Source organism: Daphnia pulicaria, chromosome 10 (assembly GCF_021234035.1).
Source record: "Daphnia pulicaria isolate SC F1-1A chromosome 10, SC_F0-13Bv2, whole genome shotgun sequence".
Lineage (NCBI taxonomy): Eukaryota > Metazoa > Arthropoda > Branchiopoda > Diplostraca > Daphniidae > Daphnia > Daphnia pulicaria.
The window spans coordinates 6,320,100-6,340,390 of NC_060922.1; the positions used below are offsets into that span (position 1 = coordinate 6,320,100).

General features: G+C 41.7%; 1 protein-coding gene across 2 annotated transcripts in view; it reads right to left on the reverse strand.

The window, feature by feature from the left end:
* Positions 1 to 20,291, reverse strand: part of LOC124314640 (cyclic nucleotide-gated olfactory channel-like) — a 59,380-nt gene that overhangs the window by 14,444 nt on the left and 24,645 nt on the right. The window lies entirely within an intron of this gene.

Consider the following 20,291-nt stretch of genomic DNA (forward strand, 5'->3'; position numbering starts at 1 on the left):
AGAGCACGAACTTTATCGAATCGACGACTGTGCTATGCGTCCGACTGAAACAATCTATCAGGAGCAGCAGCAGCAAGGCCAACTACGATAAAGTATATATGGACGCCTAGGAATTATGGATCCATTTCTTAATCAGATTCTGAAAGAGAAGGCGGAACAAAATCATGCGACAACGATTCATCAAAAAAGCAAAGGAACAAAGACCACCACAACTTGGGAGGCCGCCCCATAAAATAAGTTGCTGTCCTCGTACGTGTACACACACACAAATAGGCTTTAATTTATCTGCAACAACAACAACAACCGTTTCGTCAATGCCGCTTGGTAATTTCCGCAAAACATTAGGCAGTAAATATGGTTGTCGGTATTATATAAGAATACTGCATAGAACTATTTACACAACGCACAGCATACATACGTAATGGCTGCTGCAGTACTGAATGTAATTAACGTACACAATGTATTAGATCGAGAACAGCAGCAGCGAGCTAATTAGAACATATGCTTATCGACCATTAGCAATTCGGGAGTAAAAATAGTCACGAGATAAAATAAAAATAAGCTAAAATGCACTACTGCTGGTTGAGTGCGCCTACCATAAGTTCATTCTCCCTGTCACGATGACGAATGACACGATGATGAACATATTAACTATAAAAGTTATCCGACTAGCGTTCCTCTTTTTTTATCGAACTATAAACGCAATATAGTCGATTGGACTTTCTGCCTTCCATTTAATATTTAAAATGCCTGTGCGTGACTGCTGTACATCGTCAGAACTGAAATCACCGAAAGTCCTAGACGACGAGATATATATAGGAAACTTGTATAGCTCTCTGCTGATGTGAACTGGATGAACTTGACGTGATATGCTGCGCTATATTATTACCTACAGAGGATACTGCAAAGCACACATAGACCGCCACTGGGATCCAATCAATCCACCAACGAGAGTGAGGGAGAGACTGGCCGACAGACTATTCCTGCTAGACGTTTTTTTGTTTTCTTATTTTTATTTTAAGATCCTACTGGCTATAAAGCGCATTATATTGTACAGTCTGTTTACTGCTCCATGGAAAAATAAAAGGAAAAGGTCAATGTATATTCCTGTTATTGGTGCGGCTGCTGCTCTCTTGAGATCAGTTTTTCCCGTTCCGGAAGACCATCAGAGGGAGTACAAAACATGGGGGGTATTGATTTGTTTGCTCTGTTCCCCCCCCCCCCCCACACACACACACAAAGTAATACTGTTTCTATACCGCACAGGGAAAAGGTGGTAATTCTTTTCCCTTCCGTTTACTTGGAAATGGGTCGGCAGCTGGCTCTAAAGGCCCGCATAGAAAAGATAAAAAGGCTCCTGTCTTTATATCTACGATACTCGCTAGTAAATGTATATATAAGTATAGAGTCTAACACAGACATTCACGAGTTTCACTTTGCTTCTGTTCGTCTATACGTATATAGAGACTAGCATTACCAATTTATGGAAATCTATTGTGCTGTTATTCCACTCAGACAGATCAGACACTTAAATTATTCCTCGACAAAAACTTTTCACTCGGGTTTCGCGAACCGCCCTCCGATCGTTTCTAGAAATCCATTTTAGGCTGTGTGGCTATTAGCTTTACTGCATGTTGTAGATAGGGTGGGAATGAAGCGCAGCATTACTCTGAATTACATTAAATGTCAGTCCATTAAGATTATTCCTAGAGTGAAAAGTTGGACAACGCAAAAAAGTAACTTGAGACAAAACCGGCTTGCAAAATTGCTTTTAACCCCAAGAAAGAAGGCTATGAATAACTCCCACGTGTGATCGATACGTGAATAGATCCACAAGATGCCCATCTAGAAAAAGCTGTCAGCTTTTGCCCTTATCGATTCCAGAGTGGCAAACCACCACGAACAAAAAATAAAATATAACTGCCCAATTGGCCCTGTTTGCTCTTTTGCGCAATACCGAAATATGAGAGATGAGAAAGAGAGACTAATAAATATGCTGGCCCTGCCCTATGCCCTGAATCTGTCATGCAGCATCCGCAGTCTTTGCCACGTCCTTCTTTCTTTCTTTTTTATGGGCAGCTATAATTTATGTATGGCTCTCTGTATAGCTCGTCTAGCTGTATAAATAAGCGAGAACGAAATGGAATAAAAAGAGAAGCCTGGCGAAAAGAGAAAGAACCAAGTGTTTCAATTTCGTTTGACAATGTCGCAATAAGAAGAAGAAAAAACGGAGGATTCTAGATGGAGATAGCAGTATAACATCAGAATATAAGGAGCCATCAGCCACAAAGCGGAAAAGGGTGACGATATAGCCGGGGAAAAAGCAGTAGTATATAGCTAGGCAACATAAATGGATGCAGCGATATTCCCCCCCCCTCGAATTTTCTCTCGTCTCCTGCATATAAAAATGATCGATCGAACCCAAACTGTGGAAAAAGTCATACGAGATGTTACTATGTATGCACCCCCCATCGACAATTGATCTGGTGATTCCGGAATATTCAACCGATTTGTATTTTTTATTATTATCTATCCCCGATCTGTTTTTTCAAAGACGATTAAAAAATAACATCTACAGTTCAACCGAGATCGAATTCCGATAGAAACAAAATTTCACCAACAACAAAAATGGCCGCCCTTTTGAAATTGCTGAAAAGTCAGCAATTTGGGTGGATCTCATGTTGAACCAATCAGCGTAAAAATCTTAGAAACGGAAAGTGACATTTCCAACGAAAAGCCAGTCACTTAATTATTCAAACGAGGACGGCGATTGCGAAGATGTGGAGGGTCGGAGACGGAGTGTGTGTGTGCAAGAAGCACACTGCCGTGGTTACATTGGGACATGTTTGATTAGCATAATAAGCAATAAGTTTACAGTAAGGTTTCGGCAGCAGCTTGATCTTTTAATTCAGGGAAATGACGTCAATGAAATATCTCAGTTTGAGGAGGCCGATTGTTCAAATAGTCACGAGACTGCCGAAAAGTAATCGTGCCCATTGCGAGGGCGATTTTTCTTTGTTTGTTCAAGGGAAATCCAATATGGCGGCACGGAGCTATCGAATTCTTTGGTCTATAATTAATGGTGGCGAAAGTATGCTTTTGGTGGGGATGGCGTTGTCTTTAAATGGGAATAGGAACGAACAATATGCTGACTCGATTAAAACCACATCGATATGTGCAATTAATTGGCCTGGGATATCAATACACCTCACCGAAATAGCACGTGTTGGATTCCTTACATCTAGCCAATTTACTTGACTGCTACTTCCTAATGGCTATAATTTCCCACCAAAAGACATTGAAAAATACAACATGCTGTTGGAAGTAAGTAACTTACTCGAAATTGGTCGAAAATTGCCACTGATCCATCTGCACAGTCGTGAATAAAACCCGAGAAAACAAACAAACGCTCCGCTCCATCGCCGAATAACACTGACAATGAGCCAATGAGGTGAGGGCGGCTAAGGCCTGAATCAACCGGAGCTTTGTTGCCATTTAAAACAATGTTTTAATATATTTTTTTATTTTTCAAAGATAAATCCCACCAACGGAAATGTTGTAATTAAATTCCTTCATTTACTGGCCATAATATCTTCAATTCAGAGATTCAATTATAATAACTTGAATGCATCGTGCATTGAAAAGTGAAAACGTTGGAATGGGACGGAGAGGATGAGAAAAGTCAGCTGCCAATCACAAATCAGCATTCTTCTTTAGATAAATTTGAAAAAGATAACAAATGTGTAAGTACTTAGAATTGAATCATGAACGTGGAAATTTATGGTCGGTAGATTAAAGCATTTTATTTTGAAATATGTGTGGTGTTTATCTTCGAAAACAAAATATTTTAAATCATTTTTGAAATTGCAACATCCGTTATTCTTCAACGAAGGAGCTAGGTTGTTCATTTTCCTTTTTGTTCACGTGTTGTGTTGCGTATTTGACGCTCCGAAATCGACTTTCAAGAGTCGCACGATTATTAGCTACCCAAACAGATCGTCTATCGTTACCGTTCATTCGGTTTTATAACGTAACACGAGCCACCTGTGGCCCAGTTGGCAATCAATGGACCCAAACACCTTGACTTTGGTTGAAAATGCTTATTGCGTTGGGTTAGAATTTAAGTTTGCCTTTTTAACAAAGCGGTAACTGTAGCCTACTATTTTGATGTTACCAATCATAAAAATGATTCATTACGCCCACGAATCTCAGCGTTCATTTCGAGATTATTAAAACTTGTAACGTTACTAGCTAATGATTGGACAGGAAAATCTATTCGAAATCACGACTTCCGCAGTAAATCCTCGTTTGAACTGATTAACCACCCGTCACACGGCCTCCAAATGAACTGGTACAGTCGACCGTTTCGTAAACTATCATAGACGGCTGGCTGAGTATATATTCAAATTTCAGCCGCGGCAGCTAAATCGGATGATTTATCGAGCCGTCCCATTTCAATCTTTATTTTTTTAAAGCAAGGCTGTCCTTCAGAGAGATCAGAATAACAGTAATTCAGTACATTGCTAGAACCCTCACGTCATTTATTGATCGGCTCCGCATAACACACGTACAGGATAGTTGGTGGGCGTTTGGCCGTGCGGAAAATCATCCGCTGCACTGGCGCTCATTTCTCAACCGCCACCGCCGTCTGCGTGCTTTAAGTTATTATTGCAAGTGGTCACAATGAATCATTCATTAATCACCCCCCCCACACACACACACACACACACACACCCAAGACAGAGATAAAAACGAAAAGAGAAATATTATATAATAATAAGGAATTCGCACGATCTTATTTTGATTCAGATGCAGAAATGATTCGACCAGAAGACGATAATAAGCCGAAGAAAACTCGAATGTCACACGCACCGTGACAAAAGGAGTAACACGCTACGATGTGTGTTGAATTGCAAGTTGAGGGCCAAAGACGAGCAGCAGTCGCCGGGGGAGGAGGATGAGAAGAAGTTTTGACGACGTTACAAGTCAACCCTAATGTTAGTTTAGCATGTTTTTGGCGTTGTACACATCTATAGCGAACTTTTGAAAGTGTGACTTTTGTGTAGATCATCCACATCATGCCGAGTCTAGGGCAACGCCCCACCACCCCTTTCTCGTGAGTCGTCATGATCCAAGTTTACACAAACTTTTGAAAGAGGGGGGTATGCGTTTCACATCCAGCCCAGCACGCCATGTATATGGTAGCATAAGCTATGTATCCATCCGGATCAAGAGCGAACTTTGGCCAGCAACTATCAGTTCAGGGACTCTCTCTCTACACAGCGTGTATGTACGGTATAGTTATAGGGTTTGTCGTCTACGCAATCAAAAGCAAAATGGGAAACCTGTTGGCGCCCAATGTTGGTCTACTGCTCACGCTAGAGCGATTGAGAGGGCATCAAGGCTCATATACGTATACGCGTCCGTGATCTATTCAGCGGTCTAGACATCATATAATAAATAACTGTTGTCTATTGACGAGAGACTGAATAGGGATGTGAGTAGGTAACAGTCTAAGCTTGGAGCTATACAAGTCTGTAGACATATAAAGGGGGTGCACAACTTCTATATAGTGAGGCTCCGTGAGGCTCGGCCTGTGCTCCATCACGGAGCGTGAACAATATCGGCGTACAGTATATAAATGAAAAGAGTATTCTATACCGTAGTATATATAGCTAGCTACTAGTAATATACACGTCTCAAACTTTGGTTGGATAAGCCGGCGTGCATTCACGCTACACATTATAATAAGCTGCGAATACTTGTTGTATCCCGGTTTTACGCATGATGATCTATACTGATTTCTATCAATATAGCGAAACCTATTCAAAGTGGAATGATGTATGTATATTTACAAGATGAGAAAAAAACCGATCGATTTGTCCGCTAGCATCAGGACTAATGCAAGTTGTTGCATCCAACACGCATATACAATAGGGTCGGATGAGGCTAGTTTATACCCCGAGCTGTTTGTGTTTGTTGTCTAATTCTCATCTATAGTATATAGCGGTTCTGGCTTGATTCAAATGCAATTTAACACAGTACTCCCTATGTGTATATACTCTCGGCCGCCCTTCGTTTGATTTTATTTCGCTTTTATTCAATCGCACACTTCAACTCCCGCTGTTTCTGCTGCTGTTATTCCCCGCTCCGCAGATGTTGTGCTGTGACGTTATATGCACTAGGCTGTTACTGCTGGGCTGGGATGGCCTGCCGCTGGCTTATTCTATTATTACATAAGAGCCGTTAACGGGGTTTGTCTCTGTATATCTATAGACACACACACATTCACTTGTAAGGCTAATGGATTTTACGACGACCGCGCCAACGAACGGCCTCTCTCTCCCTATATACATGCACAAGTTGCCCTTCTCTTTTGCTAACTGATAATTTCATGATTAGAATCCATCTCATCTCGTGCACTCAACTATAACGTTCTCTCTCCATGGTATCGCTATGCACACTCTTCAATTCTACACGTACCAGGTCCAAGTGCGCACTTTTCCCCCTTGGACCATCAAATGAAAATCAGATTTTTCCGACCGTAGCAAAATTACCCAGAAAATGATGATGCTCCAATAGTTTTGAATTTTAACTGGATATCACCTAATAATATGCTAAGCTTGCCAAAAATCAACTTCATTAAGAGCATTCAATTATTTTTCAATTTCAAACTCATACAGTTGCTGCTCGACTGCTGCTGCTAGTAGAAACTTTTGATATTTGAGTTTTCAATTGAGATCCTAAGAAGTTCCTAATAAGAAAAAGAAAATGACAAAATTGACTGATCTTTCTAGGCAAAAGGAAATCAGATTGAAAACTCTACAGTCTCAATATTTAAAAAAAAAAACAGATACTACATTTTATTGGACGTTCTCTTTTATATCCGACAGTTGGCGGCCGATACAAGAGTCCGCTATGATGGGCTAACACGAACGAACTAGAGACCGGGTAGAACTGATAGTCAAACCAGCAAACACGGACGTTGTCTTGTCAAATATAACACAGCCGAATGGCAACAACAACAACACACCAATGATAGTTAAAGAAAACAATCGATGTACGACTGTACGTACTACTACGTCACCCTATCTTTTCTTTTTAATATTCCTACCCACCCCTTAAAAAAGTTAACTTAACAAAAGTCTATATTAAAGAATAAACATGATCGTTCCCATTTTTTCTTTCTTCTTCTTATCTGTTCCGTCTGTTGAATGGAATCATTTGAAAAGAAAAAGTGTCGACGACGAGTTAGTCATTTCTAAAAGTCTGTCTGCTCCATGTGCTCCATGCTGTGTGTGCCGTCGTGTTTTTATGTTGTAATAAACGAAGAAAAGTCTCAAAAGAAATTCCATTTTCTCCAACGTCAACGACAGGAAAACGCGGGTGACGCGCGCGGGCGATCTACCCGAAAAAATGTAGTCAATAGTCTGAAAATATAATAAGACAATCTCTATAAAATTGTATAGTAACTCTCTCTTTCTACTTTTTCTTTAATTTTTCTTTTTTCTTTTGGTTGTGCTGTGTTTTATTTTGGTTTTGTTTTATTCTCCCTTTATTTTTTGGGCGGTGTGACGGGCGTGACGGGCCAGAGTGTGCCGGAGATAAAGCGCCGGCAAGAGAAAAAAGGAAAGAAAAAAGTCAGTTCGACGAACCGTGCGGAATCGAGTTACTTGTGCAGCTGCTGGTATATATAGGCCCAGCCAGAATAAAAATATATATAATACAAGAGAGCTGCTGGACTGTTTTTGCTGTTGCGCAGCAAAAACTAACTGTCTGATTTTGCGTGGTCGCCATGTTGATTACCCCGTGCATAAGCCGATTTGAGGAAGAAAAGGAAAAGGAAATAAAAGAGCCTGCGGATGATGGAAGGAATAATATAAGAATACAGCAGCACACACAAAAAGAACTGAGAAACTGCTGTTTGGCGATTCATACATTTGAGCTCGGTCAAGCCTCGGGAGTCAAGGCAACCGTGAAGCCCCAGCAAAAGGAGATGGGTGCTGGGACGGATGGGGGGGCCAGCGGATCTGGCACATCTCCTTAATAATGGAGGCCAAGGCGGACACGCTAAAGCAATTGGTTGGACTGTCCGGCAAGATCTATATACGACAGTCGGGTCACGTTCATTCGATTTGGCCGACATGATAGGCATGAATCTCCAAGTCAGCTGTCTAATATATCCCGCCCGCCTATAATATAACACTTGATATCATCAAATCCATAGAGTATGTATACACTCATCTATAGGACTCACCGATATACGTTTATAGACAAAGTCATATCAACTATTGATCAATAATGCAACGGATATTACATGTATTATTATTAGATATTTCTATTACACAACGCGGTGTATACACTCGACCAGTCCAGATATATAACATCCGCTGGATGAGGGACATATTGTTTCTTTCTGTATCAAAATTCATCGCTCGTCTATTTCTTCTCCATGTATGATTCATGATGTTGTTGTTTCATTGTTGCATACAAATGTTATATCGGTAAATATCACGTCTCTCTAGCAGATATATTCGTGTGCTGTGTTTGCCCATAGCAACTGTGTGCTGTTGCGCAGCATCCGGCCGGATCCTATCAAGATGTTTCGCCGGCTTCTGCTGTACAGCACATCAGTCTAGTTGCAAAATCCATGCTGGATCCGCTATATAGTTTGTTGAGTAATATATACAATGTCTGCTGTGCTGCTGTGCCCTATACACATAGCAACTGCACATATTCTGGGTATTGGTTGGGAGACACAGCCTATTATATGATATGGTGCGCGCGCTATCAAAATGGCAGACAACTGCATATATATTCAGTTCAACTGCCAATAAATAAGCTCAGCTAAACATATATATATCGACTTGGAGTGCTGGCCTCCCGCTGCTGTTGCCTATTTCTATTATTTTTCTTTGAGAAGATTTTACCCCCGATCTTTTTACGGGGTTCCCCGTACAGCACTGCGCAATTTTTATTTGTAGTCGACCGGGTCCTTCCAGCCAACGGCAAGATCTCCCACATCGTTGCCCAGCGCGGTTACGGTCCGTCTATATCCTTGATATAGCGGAGAGAGAATCACAATAAATCCTTTTCAGATCCTGACTATACATCAGCACACACAAATCTATACTTTGTAGTATAGATTACAATGTTTGGATATACCTGGGACTGTTTTTTTCAATTTCCCAATTCCATTAGTAGACTATACAGCAGTCGAATTGTGTATAGCGCCGGGGCTAGTTTATTCAGACTTTGAATCAGTGCATCTCTTTTTTATATTCTAATAAGAAGAGGGAAGATCAAATAAAAACCAACTGCCCGTGCTGTATTGGAGTCGACGTTTCAGCGGTCTATAATATGTAATTGATGTATACTATATATCCATTGTCCGTGCTGCTGGGCGAGAAAAAAAAAAGAAATATAACTCCCAAATGGCCGTCATTATTGGATAAGTGCAGCTGCAGCGGCTCTTTTGAAAGTTTTTTCTTCAGTTTAAATGGTGCCGTATAGCCTAACTACACCGACACGTCTAATAAATAGTCGGCTCGGAAAAAACAAAACAAAACCAAATTGTTCCGTCATCCCAATATATTATCCGACAGACCCAAATATGTTCTCATATAAGACATTGAGGCTCTTATTTTTTCTCGTGATCTTCATCTCCAATATACCAGCAAAATAGTCTGGTATATTGGTCGGTGTAGTATAGACTAACATTTGTCCGACTGTCACAGGCTCTAGTCGGATGACAAAACAGGCGGATGCTGGGCTGTTGCTTCCATTTAGTTCCAAATAAAATAATCAAGTATATAGCTTATGGGATACATAGTTGTCTAGAACGCGCTGTTGATCATCATCATTTCTACACACGGACATATTGTGGTCCCAGCAGTCGATGCGCAGCCGCTGATGGCGTCATACATATGTTATTGGGACGGCAATATAAAGGCCGCATAATGTACAGGGGGCAACATTTCTCTCTCTGGCTGATCTCTCAAATGTCTTCTTCGTGTATCGGAAGAATGTCAGTCACACACGCGCCAAAGAGAATCCAACTTCGATACACGGACCACTCAATATTTATTCGAGTCTGCACGCAAGTGCTGTGTGCGATAGATGGTCATAATTTAATAATATCGATCGTCATCGCAATATAGAGCGACGATGGGACTGAATGTACATAAGACGCTGGGCGAGCTGGATAAAAAATCTTCGGTTAGTTCCGCAGCAGTCCTGGAGGATATATATTTTGCGCATCGAGAGCAGAGAGATCTTATATTGAATGAAATGAAGAGATGGAGGGAAATGTTGAATGTGCGTATGAATAAATAATCGGACGCGACGGCGGATATGGCCTGAAACTGTGCTCGGCACCGATCCGCGTATACTGCCCTGGATCGTCTCAGTCTTTCTAGACATATGTTTAGACGTAGTCTCCTTTGCCATGCAGTGATGGGCTGCATTTTATGGGGCTATTTATTTTTATAAGAAAAAGAGTCGCAGTGCACACACAACACAGGAAGAAAAGAGATGACGATTGGCTGAACTGGAATACGAGAGGAAATTGACGACTCTATAGTCGGGCCTGATGCTGTTACTGCTGCCATATGCAGAGCTAACACAGGAAATGTATAGAAAATAAATATTAAAGCTCTTGACATACATGCACATGCGTCTAGGCTACATAATCGAATGATAATCGGACCCAGCACAGCTAAGGAAAAGTCGCGAGTGAAAAAATAATAAAAGTGATTTAATTTTAATTTTATTTTTGAAGTCTCCTGTCACCGGAAATTGACTGTTTTTTTACGACGTCAAACAAGAAATTTCGAAGCTATTTATAGAAAAAGGGCGACATGGAGCGGAAAACGATTATTCTGTTATGCCGATCTAATTAGACATTTAACGAAACATGGCAGCGCTGTATACCCAGCATCAGCGATCAGCGTCTTTTCAAAATCTATCAAAGAAAGACAATTTTCTAGACTCTATGAACTGAATGAACTGGGCTGATGCTGTCGGCCTAAAGGCACGTCGATATATATAGTCTCTGGCTGTCTGTTTAGACTAGACAGTAGACAGGCGTCTACACTTTTATCTAGAGGTTTTGAGCAGCAGAGCCTCAATCGAGACGAATTGTGAGGCGAAGAAAAGGAAATAAACGACGACAGCAGCTCATCACAAAACCGCGCAGGACAAACGAGATGTAATATCACCGTCGTCGTCTTAGATATCAACTACAATACGTGCTTCAAATGGGGATGATATCATATTAGATCTTGTATACAGGACTCTCTCTGCTACAAAATGTACATCATCATCGGATCATTGGATCCGCTGCTGCCGGCTCAATCTCTTTTCTACCATGTATCATATATATGTAGGACACACACCACGTCATAGAGTTATAAATAGACCTGCTGCATCAACAGTGTATATATATACAAGGGATTAGAGTTATATTCTTGATGTTGACCTTTGGCACAGATGATGCCGGGTGCACACAGAGTATATCTCTGTGTATATTGGGAGCGATTCTCTCATCATTTCTTCATCACGACCTTGTTATTATTGGCGCATAGCAATTATAGCCAATCGAAGTGTGTGCCAGTGCATGGTATCAAGTGCCCGCCGGGGTTATGAGGTATAAGAAAACGTCCTGCGCTATTCGTTGGCGTTCAATATAACGGCCGATTATCGCCGACAGACTTCTGACCATGTTTACATGTCCTTGCTCTCCTTCTTGATTAGAGGCTTTCGTATATAGGTAATATCGATCATCAAACAGAACAGCAGACACGGCACTGTATACTATAAATAGGGGGGTCTATAATGGCAGTTGATCTTTGCACAGATGATGAACGTTACATATGTACTGTATGTATTCGCGTCATTAATGGAATTGAATTGACAGTTGTCTGATGCTATGTTGGTATTTATAGTGGCTCATTCTAGTGGTTATCCCTTCAAGGTTTGGCATCACATTTCCACATTTGATGCAGAAGAGGCAAACATCCTCGACATGAAGTGCCGTGCAATTATATGCGACGGGCCCCTGAGGGGGGCCGGGGATATTATATATATAGGATATAATACCATATAATAACGCCGAAAAAGATAAAGACGGTGGGGAGAATAAAAATAGAAAAGTTTAAAAATAAACCAAAACAAGATCACGAGAGCGTATAGTATACATGTTCCTGTATATTGCATCAAGCCGCCTCGAGTAATGGCCTATACATGCAGCAGCTCTTTATCTAATTGGTTATGAGAGGCTTATGTGTAGAGCAGCAGAGCATCGGCAGCAGCTTAAGGACTCGTCTTGCTGTGTATAGGCTATATGTAGAAGACTGCTTCTATGTTTACCTTTCTCTTTCAACGTCTATACAGCATCAACCTTTTTTTTCTTTTCTATTTTGATTCAATTCTCGGAAATGTGTGTTAACATTTATGTATTTTCTTCGCTATTTTTTGTACCCCCTTGCTGAGCCCCACAGCACAAGTCTTCGTTCAGACTCTATTACGCCAATAAAGGAGATTATATTTCCAGTCTGGATGGAGGACACCGGCTGAACATGTTATACAGCAGCGGAGAAATATATAGGCCCGTGTGTAAAATTCACTCTGCCTTGTTGGAGGCTGTTGAACCCCAAGGCATATATTAGGCCTATAACCAAACTCTTTGGATATTTGGTTTTTTGTTTGCCAAGCCTATACATATGTAAGAATCTTAGATATTATAATATCCAAAATATTTGTTAATAAATATTTAGAGTCGGCTTTCATCTCAGCTACTTGAACTATACAGTATATATATCTTATGTAATGCAGCCGTAATAACACCGAACACTATATCATAGGTCAAGCAATTACGTAACGCTGATATTATAGCTCCCATTTACATACTATAAGTATGCACTATAATTCAATTAAGACCAGAAGATTTGGCCCATTTCCTTTCGTTATACTTTGCGAGAAGATAACAACAATTATACAAAAAGAAATTCAAATTTTCCCGCTTGATTAATTGAATGAACGACATAATTATTTCTATCTAATTCCTACCATTAAAAAAATATCTGCCACGACTCGCTTACCAGATTACAATGCCCAGCACGACAAAACGTGAACACGCGAAATCTTTTCCCCGCAATTCCGCTATATTATTTAATTAGGTAGATATTAGACAATTCAATTAGACATGGGTGATGGACAACCATTGATATCCTACTAATCGCGTTATTCCCGCTTATACAAGTCTTATGTCACTTTTAGCTATACATAATGTTTACCGACTATATGCTAATCACATTAAACGAAAAGGCAATTATTAATGGCGATTTCGTGCAACATCAACGGCAAAAATGTTGTCATCCAACCAAATTCCGAGTGAGACATTTTCTTTATTATAAATGACGCATAAACTGATGAGCTGGCATTCATTCCAGACTATATGTTGTGCGGTTCCCGACTAATTAGATTTATTGCCGTTAATTATATGCGGCTGGGGGGGGGGGCTGACGTTAATGACTGGGAGCCGGCAGTTGTATAATATTCATATCATATCATTTTCTTCTATCAAGAAAAAATTTGTGCCATTTTTTTTAGAAAATTCGCCGTGTCTTCAGCCAAATAAGTGAATATGCGGATATTATGTAAAATGTGGCAAAGTTCCCATCAGAACATTTGATGCCAATTCAATCGACCAGACAAAATTGGAACGGCGAATACGTAATGAGGCCCAATGACGTCGCAGCTAGCACAAGCGAAACTTCATCCAACGAGAACGTACGCATTAGCCTATAATACAGTTTTATTCAAAAAAGGAAAAACTATCTACTAAATACATAAGGCCAATTGAGATAAGAGCTAGAGATAAGCGTGGGTGTCAAGTCCTCTGAAATCGTCAGCTAATATTCTTATTCCATCTCGCCTGTCTATATATACTGTAAAGTGCACACGCTCCAAAGATGTTAGCGATTGAAACATTTCTCTCTCTTACGTAAAAAATCTCCTAGACCTTAGTCAATCACGCGTGCAAGTCACCCCAGTTGAGATTGTCGTGCGTATGTTGAGAGTTATTCGGCATCAGAAAAATGTAGCGACTCGTTTATTTCTATCGCTGTGTCGCTCCACGGCCAATAAATATTATACACAATGCCGCCCTGAAATAATAATCAAAAAAGAAACAAATCTTGGCACTCGGATGGAATAATATCGACTCTCTCTCTCTCGTCCTACATACTATATGCGACAGCATCAACTTCGCTCGGATCATCACCGGGAATTTCTTTTTCTGGTGTTTGCCTGCGCGTGACATTCGCTTTGTCGGTGCAAATGTAGTGTGTGTGCGACGAGAGAGAGAGAGATAGACAAACTATAGTACGTATTTACTATACATACACTATATACTGATTCACAGTCTCTCTATTTATCGTGAGAGCCCAAGGGGAAAAATCCGCAAATGTATATATCCAAGGCAACTATGTGTGTGTGTGTCTATAGCTACTCTGTCGTCCTGTGTCTACTATATACACACATACAAATACGGAGATGAGATATACTATATAGATGACATGTGCAAGTGACTGGGTGTGCTGTCTGTGTGTGTGTATAGAGAGAAAGAAAGATAGAAAGAGTTCGCTTTTTATTTTCATCCAGCGATTCTTTTTCGACATGTGATATATACTAGCGCGTGGTGGATGGAGAACCAAACATCACATCACAGACTCTCTGCCGGGGGCCTGGTGACAGGAATCAGAAGAGCGTGCAGCCATGCAGAGCGGGTGCGGAATAAGGCCAAGAGTTTCGGTGGTTTCCGGTGTGTCGTGTCAAACTATTAGCCGGGTATTTGCTGGCGCGTCTGTTGTCACGCAGCTCACCCAGTGTGCAGTCAGGATTTCTCCATTACGCCGATGATGCTCCAATTTCATTTCGTCTTTTTTATTTCTGATTTTATATCATCATCAACAGTCGATCTTCATCGAAATGTTTCCTTCTCTACCAGCACAGTCTCTCCGCCTCGGCCATTTTTGCCAATGAATATAATGAAGTCGGCAAGGAAATAATAGATATATAAGTATAAATAAATTGCCCATTTCATCATGATATGATCGGATGGATTTGCTATTGGCCATTTATACACCAGCAGGTTCTAATACTATAATCATATCCGGCACGTTTCTTCCACCCAACTTTGCAAAAGCAATAATATATAGGTGCTGTGTATAGTACAGAGCTTTTCTATTGGTTCCTTTTGGCCGTGTCTGCTGCGTGAATCGCTAGTCCGTGAATTCACGGTTAAAGGCATCAGCACAGCAGCACACGCCCGTGTGCTCTTCTCATCTCCCGCCCCATCTAGTAGGCCTATTTCCTTATTCTTTTTGATTAAAAGAGTTTAATATGTGAAGGAAAAAAGAGAGAGAGAGAGAGCTAGAGTCGGCGGCGTGAAAGCTATATTATATATTGGGTCCTCTCGCCAGCAGCAGCAGCGAGCATTGCCGTCACGCGTGTAATCCCGCTCCTTCTCACTTATATAGACACCGCGCGTCGAGCGAATAAATGAGATTTCTCTACTCGATCGTTTTCTCGACTTATTATTTGATACATGTGAATTCGCTATGTAGACAGAAATCCTTAGGATATAGAGTCGCGGCAGCTGCCATAGCACATGTGAATTGACAATGAATAATCATCACAGTTAGCGATTGTCTTTAGAGAGTCCATATGGCGTAGGTATAAATGACGCATCGTCCAATTGAGACAATTGAATTATAACGTCATGTCTATACATACACGCAGCATGGAGGGATTACATAATACAAAAGGCAGCAGTGCTGGATTATATAGTCCCCCCCCCCCCCCAGCAGCCTGCTGATATCTCTATAGCCAAATCACGAATTCGGGCTGTGTGTACACGTCTTGCTGCGCTGTCAAGTTTGCTTGTCCACAGCAGCAGCCCTTCCGCCGCTCTCTATCTATCCTTTATATAACCGTTTCAATAAATAGAGATCCTACATACTTAATACTGATGATGATGGCGGCTCTCGCGCGGCCGGTTCATCCCAACTTTCGGCTCTTTGATTGCCAAGTTTCGAATGTTCCAAGAGACCGAGACGTCCCCCCCCCCCCCCCCTGATTTCCATATGTAAGAGGTAGACAGACGTCACACAAGTAGCCCTACATATAGGCGCTATATAGCTGACGTGAAAAGACTGGGCGATTGCGAGTCTATATAACCGCCAGAAGCTCTCTCCTTATATCAAGTGACGTCTACATCAACCGGGGACTTGATGTAACCAAAATTGTCGATCGTTTTGCTGGGCTTGATTGAATCTACATTGACTGGATCTGTAATCGCCTTACGCCAGCAGTAGGAAGACGGCCGCCTATACAGTACATACATGTATAGGCTAGTAGACGTCAGCTAGATTGACGTAATCAATCGCTCTATAAATATCAAGTCAATCATTATTCCAGTCCAACGTGATTTGACAGTCGAATAAATTTTAAAAAAAAACCTACAAACATTTCCAGGGCCAACCTGATTCAATAAAATGTTCAAAAGTTATACGTATTCGACAGAGTCTATACATATTTTATCCCTCTGCACAGCCAAGCACAGAGAGCTCAATCAAAGGCTTTAAGATCTTTCGGGTGTGGATGAAAAGTTGAGATCCAGCCGGTGGGACCCATCGATAATGTGTAAAGACAAATGAAGATGGACGCCAAATAGAGTGACAAAAATAATAGAGTGCCGTCGTGTATATGGTTGATCTAGTACAGCACCAGCGAGCACCAGCCCAAAGTAGATATATTAAAAAAGCCAAAAGTTGAAGACATCCATTACTAGACTATACCACACACGCTCGGTGATGCGGTGCGGCGGGTCTTTTGAACGATATCTGCACGCACAATGACACAATGGCTATAGCCTCGGTTGGCGGTCTGAATGCGGGTCTTTGAGTGTTTGACCTTTTGCTGGCGAGTCTCTGCTTGCTGTGGTCCAACGCAACACGCCATGAATTGTACTAGAGGCCGCTCAATCCTGTCCAGCAGCAAGAGCAGCTGGGCTGTATAGGATATAGCTGGAACTGCTGATGGTGCTATACTGCTGCTGGCCATTTAACCGGGCGACGTTTATAAATAGAGAAGATATAACTTGACAATTTAATCAATAACGCTGATATTGTCGAGCGAGGTCGTCCAACGAACTCAAGATATATGAGATGCTGCTGCGTGCTGGCGGTGGTGTTGGTGCTGCTGCTGCTGCTGCTGGGATGTGTGACGATCAATCAGCTTTTATCGCCGAAGCAGGCAGCAGCAGCAACAGCAAATATACTTCTTCTTATATGTACGTAATAACACTGACGAATATGGGCGCGGGCGAAAGTGAGTGCGTATAGGCTATACACATCTACGTATATACTAACCAGCTGCAATTAGATGCGCAGAGCTTAGATGTATGTAGAGCGCGTTGCAAATACACACAGTCTTATCGATGCTGTTGATTAAAAATCGTTAATTTAATTCGTTAATTCGTTACTCTGACTTTGTCGACCTCTGACCTCGTCCATTGGCTCTATACATGACGGTATAAATCCAGCCCATCCATTGAAGACATAGGTTAGACTCTTCTACATTTTAATCTTGATTGCTACTATAATTATACACACGTTCGTCTATAATCCAGTTCTTTCTTGAGGGCTGGCTAATAGAATTGACAGTTGGGAAAAAGGGTCTATACTGATACAAAAATCCTTTTGATGTGTATAGGAGCGCACATTAGAATTGTATAGGGAAATGATTTGATGCTGCAGCCATTTCCCATCCGTGCACGATGAATTCTGTCTCAATCGACCCGATGCTCTCCTCCATCCTACATAAGGAAGAATAGCTCGGCGAATTATTCAACGAGAAGAAGAATAGATAAAAGAAGACACACTATACTACTCTCTGTGCACTTGGGAGATGATGTCGCTCCTTTTCTATATAGCAATTGAGGCAGGAACCTCAGCAGCCGCTAGCACTTATCGTCTGATATAACATCACAAATGGATTTGGATAGAGAGATGGGAACCAAAGTGAATGGCGAATGGGAGAAAAAGAAGAAGAATATAATATGTGTAGGGGTTTTGAGATATAATATAGCCTATACAATTTCTTTTCTTGTTTTCTTCTTCTTCTTCTTCTTCTGGAGATGTGGTGGTGATGGCGTGTCGTGTAAGGTATATATAAAGCTTGTCTGTTCCGTCTGGTTATTTGGACGTGCTGGAAGATGGATGGATGGATGGACGGATGGGGGGTCTTATGTATGTGTGCGCCGGGTGGTCGGCCGCGGTGGTGGTGGTTTCTGCTGATGAGGCTCGACTCGCCTCGCCTCGTCACACACGAAAGAAGAAACATCGTCACTAATATGACGAACATGTCTTAGACCATTCTTTCTCTCTCTCCTTTTTTCTTTATTTTTCGTCAGCAGCAGGGAATCGAAAGCCTTATAGATTTCCCTCCAATAGAGCGCACGCTCTTTGGCTCGTCATCTTTGCCGGGCACCCAACTCTCACGGACGGACTCGCTCTCGTTAGTCCCGAGCGCGCGATCGAGCGAATCAAGGCAAACACATCAGCACACAGAGAAAACCGACTCACTGACTGACTCTAATATTTTATGCTGTAGATATACAACTATAAATGCACGGATGTTGTATATCATACCAAATGAATAACAATCCCGGACAACTCACGCCAGCACGCAAAAGCATATGTTTAGTATAGGTATAAAAATGTTCCTTTATATTCCCGTCGAGGAGGATGATGGTACGTATAGTTTTACCGGTTGATTTCATTTTTCCGAGCGATTGCGGACCGTTTCAACTGTGTGTGTCGTTGAAACGGGACTCTCTCGATGACATGTATCGTAATGCACCTGCGATTGATTGAAAAGGATACAGGCAAAGCTCGAATAATCAATAATATGTACTAGATAGCAGGAGAATTCTGCTGGTCCCTGTTGAAGTTAGTGGTTGGCGGCCCCCTAGCCCTTAAGCCCCCCTGACGACACTCGACTTGTATACGGCAATAGATCCTCATCACGCTGAGGTAGACACCGGTAAATAGACCTTGGCGACTAGACGCAAGTCCCTCCTCAGCAGCAGCTCGAGGGTTGGCTCATCGCTGAGAGCCACACACACGTCTAGAGCCCAGCGACTGCCAAGGGGAGATCAAGTGCCTTATTATTAGACTAGACCATATTTAGCTAGAAGATGGGTCATGTGTCATATTATATACAAGTCTTATAAGTTGTCCTAGAAATCAGACCATCACGTCACACATTTTTCGAAGCGAAATCCTATTTATTGAGCTGCTGGTTTTGATTTGAAAATGGCCGTGACTTTGTGATTGCCAATAATAATAAGTGAAAATGTTTAACTTGAATTCCTCTCTTACGTAGACCTCGGGCAGCAGCTGGTATAAACATGTATAGCGTTTGCCAGCAGGTTGATATGTGCCTAAATAATCTAACGACAATCGGAATCCAAAAGTCATATTTCTCCGGCTGGTTAAACTTGTCCATTGCCAAGTCGATTCCAACTTTCTATAAAACGTTTGACGCCAACAGCGCAGCACAGCGGATATCGTTGCCGATTCTATACATGCACAAGCCCCTGCCGCTGATATGTGCTGGAAAATATAAACGTGCTGTCGTTAGAGAGGAGGGGGGGGGGGGGTTCTGTGCATGTTATGATACGCCATCAGGTTCCGCTTGATTGGAGTCCAAGTGATTAGCGTCAGGAATAACTTTGCCGGGGCCCAGCAGCAGCACAGCAAATGAACTCGACTAAATAATTTATATAAGTTAAGTTGCAGAACTTGCTGTTGCTGGCATCGGTTTTTTTTTGGCTTGGGCTATATTCTATATAATAGCTCTGCCCGCGGCGCGCTCTATAATATATTTAATAGCGCGCTCGCCGTTGATGGCGTTTTTATATAGCGGGACATTTTCAGCTGCTGCTGCTGCTGTTAAGTCGAGAAAGAAAGAAAGAAAGAAAGAATAAGAAAGAAGAAAAAAAAAGAGCTGATGGCCGTTGCTGAGCTCTTCTAATATATTATACCACACAGCACCGCAGAACGGTTGCTGCTGCTGTTGCTTGGCTGAATGGCGAACAGATCGCTGTCGATTGAGCGCGGCAAGTGAGGCGCAACAATGGTTGACGAGATGGGCGGGGACCTGCCAGCGCTCCCGAATCCGATCAAGCAAAAACCAATATATTTATTTATATATATATCTCT